Genomic DNA, 6,701 nt, shown 5'->3' on the forward strand with positions numbered 1-6,701 from the left:
TTAGGCACGACTAGACAAAATTTGGCATGGTCCATACCTTAGGCACAAACCAAGTTAGCTTTTACGCTTCCTTGCTTTAGCCCTTTTGGAAAGGTCTTTTTCTGGACTATGATATATTTTTGGAGCTAAACCTTTATCCTACAGGGTTCTAAGAGATCTAGAGACTTCACAGAAATATTTTGGGTGTCTACAAAGAGGATCAAACCTTGTTTGTAGAAGAAAAAGATAGAGAAAGATAGAAAGAAATGAAGGAAAGGGAAAGGAAATCCCTTTGTAAGAGAAAAATGAAACAAGTACTAAGAAAATAAACCCCTTCCTCCGTGACCTTCATGTCTTATTTATATGTCAAAATAAAGGATGAAATGACTTAGTTGTCCCACTAGGAAAAGGGAAGATAAAAAGACTTATTTTCCTTTTTTGATCAAATGACCTATAATATAATGTATTTTTAAGGTAAAATGAGTCGAAGGGATGATCAAGTAGGTCACGTTAATTTCTCGACCTTCAAACCTATGTCATTTTTGTCTTCTCAAAGTTGATTTTGCTTGTCCACCTCACTCATGTTCAATCCATGTGGTACACATATGGAATAATTTAATTAACACATTCTTAACCTCTTGTTAGACCACTAGAAAAATCCTTTAATTTTTTTTATAAATGATAATTAAATTAAAAAGAAAAAGAAAAATGAGGGAAAGGTTATGAAAGACTCTAAATTTGATAGAAATAGTAAAGTGAAATGAAATGTGTGAAATAAAGTCCTGGATAGATTGATCTTTCTTAGATTTATATTAAATAAAGAATGCAACTATAAACACTCCAATTTATCTGGATCGAGTCTAAAAGCTCTCAAAATCCAACTAATAGAAGCCAATTTAAGTCTTCAAAGTGGATCGAGTGAAACCTACTTCATTGGAGCCCAACTCTCCGAACTAGTTTTCAAGCTCAAATGAAGCCAGGTTATGGGTAACCCACGACCTAGAGGAATTTTCCTCAGGGTCGTGGGTAACCCATGACCTAGAGGAATTTTCCTCATGGTCGTGGGTCATCTACCACCTTATGTATTTGTTTACAAAATCTTAGGTAGATTATCATTTTAGGCAAAAATCAGCATTCCAACACCTTCACCCAAGGCCCATTTGGTCGAGTTTATGATAAGCCATGTGCTCCCAAGATTGCTTAGGGGAAATGACTCCTTAAACCCCTGTCTAATTGACTTATTTTTCAAGAAAACCCTCATCAATTATTTCAATGCCCATGCATTAATTTCTATTAATTTCCTCACCAACGTCTTTTTGTAAAGTCCTTATTTTTTCGCAACTGACTCCAAGTCACCTTTGGTCCCCACCTAAGTAGAACTACTCTCATAATCTTGGTTTGTTGAGATTAATTATGAGTAATTACTTTAGTATCCCAATCTTGTTCACTACTCAAAGAGGATTCAATGTAAATTAATCAAATTCAAGAGGTTATAACAATTTTGACTATCCAAAAGAATATTTTAAAAAATTTTGTACAAAGACACTCTTATCCCTAAATTGTTAGAAGCCTAGCTAGGTAGAAAGTCTAGAATATATAAAATCCAAGCATTAATTTACATGTCATTGATTTAATTCTCTTCTAATTGATCCAAAATATAGGGTCTAAAATCATTTTGACCTCCTTCAAGATCTTTCTAGAAATTAGTGGGCTTTTACTATCCTATCTTTGATGATTATGGATGCTTAGACTCATAGGTATGTAAAATATTATCAAATCCATTATATGATTTTCTTGTGAATTATGGGGACTCTAGGATTTATGATAAAACTATCCCCAAGGGCCTCCTAAAATCCCATAAATAGAAGACCCGTCCAAGGCAAAGAGGAAGAACTCAAGTGATACACAATTCTATCTAATTCTCTCATCTAAGCCTTCTAATCCCCTTAAAATCTATCAAATTATTTTTTCACATTTCCATAAGGCTCTTAAAATCTTTTATTTCATGTACATTTAAATTCCACGTGTGTGGTCGTTAATTTTATAGTTAGTTTGATGGCGTGGGGGTAGAAAGCTATTCATCTTTGGAATTAATCTCCCCCTATAAGTCCATAATAAACTCCTAGTGAGCATTTAATTTCAAAGTTCTTGGTATTTCAAATCCATTTATTTTTAAAGAAATTATTTAAGTTTCTTAGCTTTCTTTTTTCCATGATTAAGGAAAAAAAGAGTAATTCCTCAACATGATATAATATTTTCACTAATAAATCGTGCAATAAGTTCCAATAAGAACCCCTCATGTATACACTATGAACACATACTAATGTGTATATCAATGTAAGGTGGATTGGACAAAATTTAAATTTATAAAACCTTACTTGAGAGGTAAGTGAGGGTCAATCACTAAGGGGCCGATTGATTGCGCTTCTAAACGCAATTTTACCGGCGTTTGTGTCAAAAAGATGGATTTTATGAAATTTTGCGTGCTTGATATCACTTCTAAACGCGGCGTTTTGAAGTTGTAAACGCAAATATGGAAAAAAAAAATGGTGTTTTGAAAAGTGCATGTGAGCCGCTTCGCACATTATCGTTTTAACGCGTCAGAGTGAAATAACAAATTTACCCTTCATCATTTATCAAATTTACACGCTCAGTCCGCGATTATAACTTCAACTATTTTCGATCCTTATCACACACACACACTCTCTCTCATCGATTTCGACAGCTAATGGCGACCCACCTCGATGACGCCAATCAGTTTTTCGAACGTTTACCATCGACGACGTCGAAGACGTTGTCTTGGTTAAACTGACGACGACGCCGATCAGTTTTCCGAACGTGAACTCAATCTCTCCTTTGCCCCTTTTCCGATCGACGACTTTCGATTCATTCACACAGCAGCTTCTAAGAAGACCTGTGAGCTCTCTCTCTCTCTCTCTCTCTCTCTCTGTCATGGATTTCAATTTTTTATGAAATTGCAACTTGAATGTTCGAGTAACAGAAAATTTTCTGTTAGGGTTTTTCTAATTTTCAATTTCTTGTTAGATTTTTATTAAAAAATTATAATAGAAAAAATTAATATTCACCAATTGATTGGGTTAGAAATTGTTGCTTATTTTTGTTGTTTATTTTTATTCACCATTCCAATTGATCGGGTGTACCCAAATATTCTTCCATTCCAAATTGTGGATGTTTTTGTGTTCATTTTTAGGGCTATTTATGAGCAATTAAAATGTTCAAGATGTAAATCTTAACTTTAATCTCTCTCATTTTTTCTTGCTTGCATGATCATGATTTCCCTGATTAGTGTGGCATTCTGATGGTTGATTATATATTTTATCAAATTAGACTTACTGTTAAGAATGTCAAAGGAAAAGTTAAATGGACATTTATCTTAGATTGTACTATTGGAGATGTGTAGTACTATAGAAGGTAACCCTTGTTGAATTGAAAATTATGCACAACTTGTGGTAGGGGTGGTATGGGATATAGGAGCGAACATTTCTGACCTACTAAAGAAAAAAAATCTTTTACAGTCTCATTGGTGATAGATGTTGAGTCAGAACTCTATTATGACTCTTTGATCAGAATATGAGAAGAGGGAATAGAATTCATACTTTTAGGAATGAAAACAATTGAGTTGACATTGCCTTTTGGTTGCATATGTTGTTTGAATTCTCCTTCGCTCTCTGTTGTTTGTTGGCTATATGAATGATATGTTTTCTCTTGGAAACTCCTCTTGATGATGATACCAAATGATATGTTTCCTCTTGGAAACTCCTCTTGATGATCTCTTCTAGGAATCTTTTAATTCAAAGGAAACACAAGTTGTGTAGAAATAAGAGATGATGTTGATTGGATTAGAACCTTAAGGAAGCTATGTCCTTAAAATCCCAACCTTGAGATGCCACAAATGATGATCACTCCTTTGATAAGTCGAAGATTCATGCACTTCTTCAAGAACTCAAACAAGAACTCATACAAGAACTCATAAAGAACACATGAAGACTTAAGAAACTTCTTGAATAAACTTCAAAGAATTGCTCATAAAATGTAAATTGTAAATTGTGTCTCAATTACAAGATGAGGTGCCCTTTTATAGATAAATTAGATCAAGATTAATTCTAATTAGTCCTTGGAAAAAATAAAGAAAATCTAATTAGTCCTTAGGAAATAAAGAATTCAAAACTAAGGACAATTAGAACATAAAATTCCCAATTAACCCTTGCATTCAAATTGATCTCTTGCATAAAAAGATAGTTGACCATCCTTGATGAAACTTTGATATCTTCGAAGTTAGCCTTAGAATCTTCTAGAATGGCCTCTTTTTATTGTACTTTCATAATCAAGCCTTGCAATGCCTCTTCCATCCTCTTTATCCTTGCCCTAGTCATCGGACCGTCAATTCCTTACAATGGTTCTTGAGAAGACTTGGAAACATCAACTTGAATTATTGGGTCAGCAACTCAATCTCCATTATTCTCCCCCTCTTTGAAAAGATTCGTCCTCAAACCACCTACATTAAACAAGGATAAATCAGCAACATTAAAAGTTGCACTAACATTACCATAATCACTTGTCTAATCGAGTTTGTAGGCGATATCATTGATCCGTTCCAAGACTTGAAATGGACCATCTCTTCAAGGCTCCAATTTTGATTTCCTTTGGGTAGGAAACCGCTCCTTACGCAAGTGCACCCAAACCCAATCTCCAAGGTGGAAAATAACTTTCAAGCGGCCCTTATTGGCTTGCTTAGCATATTGCTCATTCTTCCTGTCAATGTTGGCTCGAACTTTAGCATGTAAATCTTTCACAAAATCTGTCTTTTTCTTACCATCAAGATTAGCATGTTCATTAGTAGGCAAAGGTAAAATATCCACAGGCGTTAAAGGATTAAAACCATAAATAATCTCAAATGGAGAAAATGAAGTAGTTGAATGAATAGTCCTATTATATGCGAACTCAATATGTGGTAAACACTTCTCCCATTGTTTTAAATTTTTTTGAGTAATAGCACGCAACAAGGTAGTGAGTGTCATATTAACTACTTCAGTTCAGCCATCCGTTTAAGGATGTGCAACAGTAGAAAATAGAAGTTTAATTCCTAATTTACTCCATAAAGTACGTCAAAAATAACTTAGGAACTTAACATCTCTGTCACTAATAATTGACTTAGGTAGCCCATGCAATCGAATTACCTCTTTGAAGAACAAATCAACAATATATGTTGCGTCATTGGTTTTAGTACATACAATAAAATGGGCCATTTTACTAAACCTATCAACAACAACAAATATTCTATCTTTATCATTTTGAGTCCTTGGCAATCCCAAAACAAAATCCATAGAAATATCAGTCCAAGGCTGATTAGGTACAGGCAAAGGGGTATATAAGCCATGCGGACGAATTTTAGACTTGCTTGCCTACATGTAATGCACTTGTCACAAACAGATTGAACATCATGCTTTATATAGGGCCAATAAAAATGCTCACGTAAGATATCTAAAGTTTTTAGGACACCAAAGTGACCCATTAAACCTCCCCCATAACTTTCCCTTACAAGTAACTCACGAACAGAATAATTAAGCCCGCACAATTTATCTTTCTTGAAAAAAAATCTTTAATGCCTATAAAAGTCACCAAATGCATACTTAGAACATGCATTCCATACTTGGCTGAAATCAGAATCATTGGCATACAAATCTTTAATCATTTCAAAACCAAGTAGTTTAGTTTGCAATGAAGTAAGTAATACGTACCTTCTTGATAATGCATCGGCTACAACATTTTCCTTTTCACGTTTATATTTTATTACATAAGGAAATGTTTCTATAAACTCCAACCATTTAGCATGTCTTTTATTAAACTTATATTTTCCTCATCAACACTAACTCCCTACGAACTAACAACAAATCCAAGAAACACAACAGATTCCATACAAAATGTGCATTTCTTAAGATTAACATATAAGTGGTGTTCTCTTAACACACTAAATACACCATGCAAATGCTTCACATGGTCATCAACATTTTTGCTATAAACTAAAATATCATCAAAGTAAACTACCACAAATTTTCCCATGAAAGCACGCAAAACATGGTTTATTAATCTCATGAATGTACTAGGTACATTATTTAAACCGAAGGGCATTACTAACCATTCATACAACCTATATTTAGTTTTAAATGCAGTTTTCCATTCATCTCCTTCTTTCATGCAAATTTGATAATACCCATTCTTTAAATCAATTTTAGAAAACAAATGAGAGCCATGCAATTCATCGAAAATATCATCTAACCTAGGGTAGGATGCCTATATTTTACCGTTATCTTATTAATAGCTCGACAATTCACACACATGCGCCATGTTCCATCTTTCTTTGGTACTAAGAGAACAGGAACCGAACATGGGCTAAGACTTTCCCTTACAAATCCCTTCTGCAACAGTTCATCCACTTGCCTCTGTATCTCCTTTGTTTCCTCGGGATTAGCTCTATAAGCATGTCTATTTGGTATAGCAGAACCAGGCATGAAGTCTATTTGGTGCTCAATTCCTCTTAAAGGAGGTAAACCATGTGGAATATCCTCGGGAAAAAGATCCTCAAAATCTTGCAATAAAGATACAACAACACTACGCATAAATGAGTTAAGATCGTCAGTGGAAAAATAAACATCTTTGTACATAAGAAGTAGAACTTGTGGCCTTGCTATCATTACACTTTT

This window comes from Akebia trifoliata, chromosome 15 (assembly GCF_017979445.1).
Source record: "Akebia trifoliata isolate Shusen 1 chromosome 15, ASM1797944v1, whole genome shotgun sequence".
Taxonomy (NCBI): Eukaryota; Viridiplantae; Streptophyta; class Magnoliopsida; order Ranunculales; family Lardizabalaceae; genus Akebia; species Akebia trifoliata.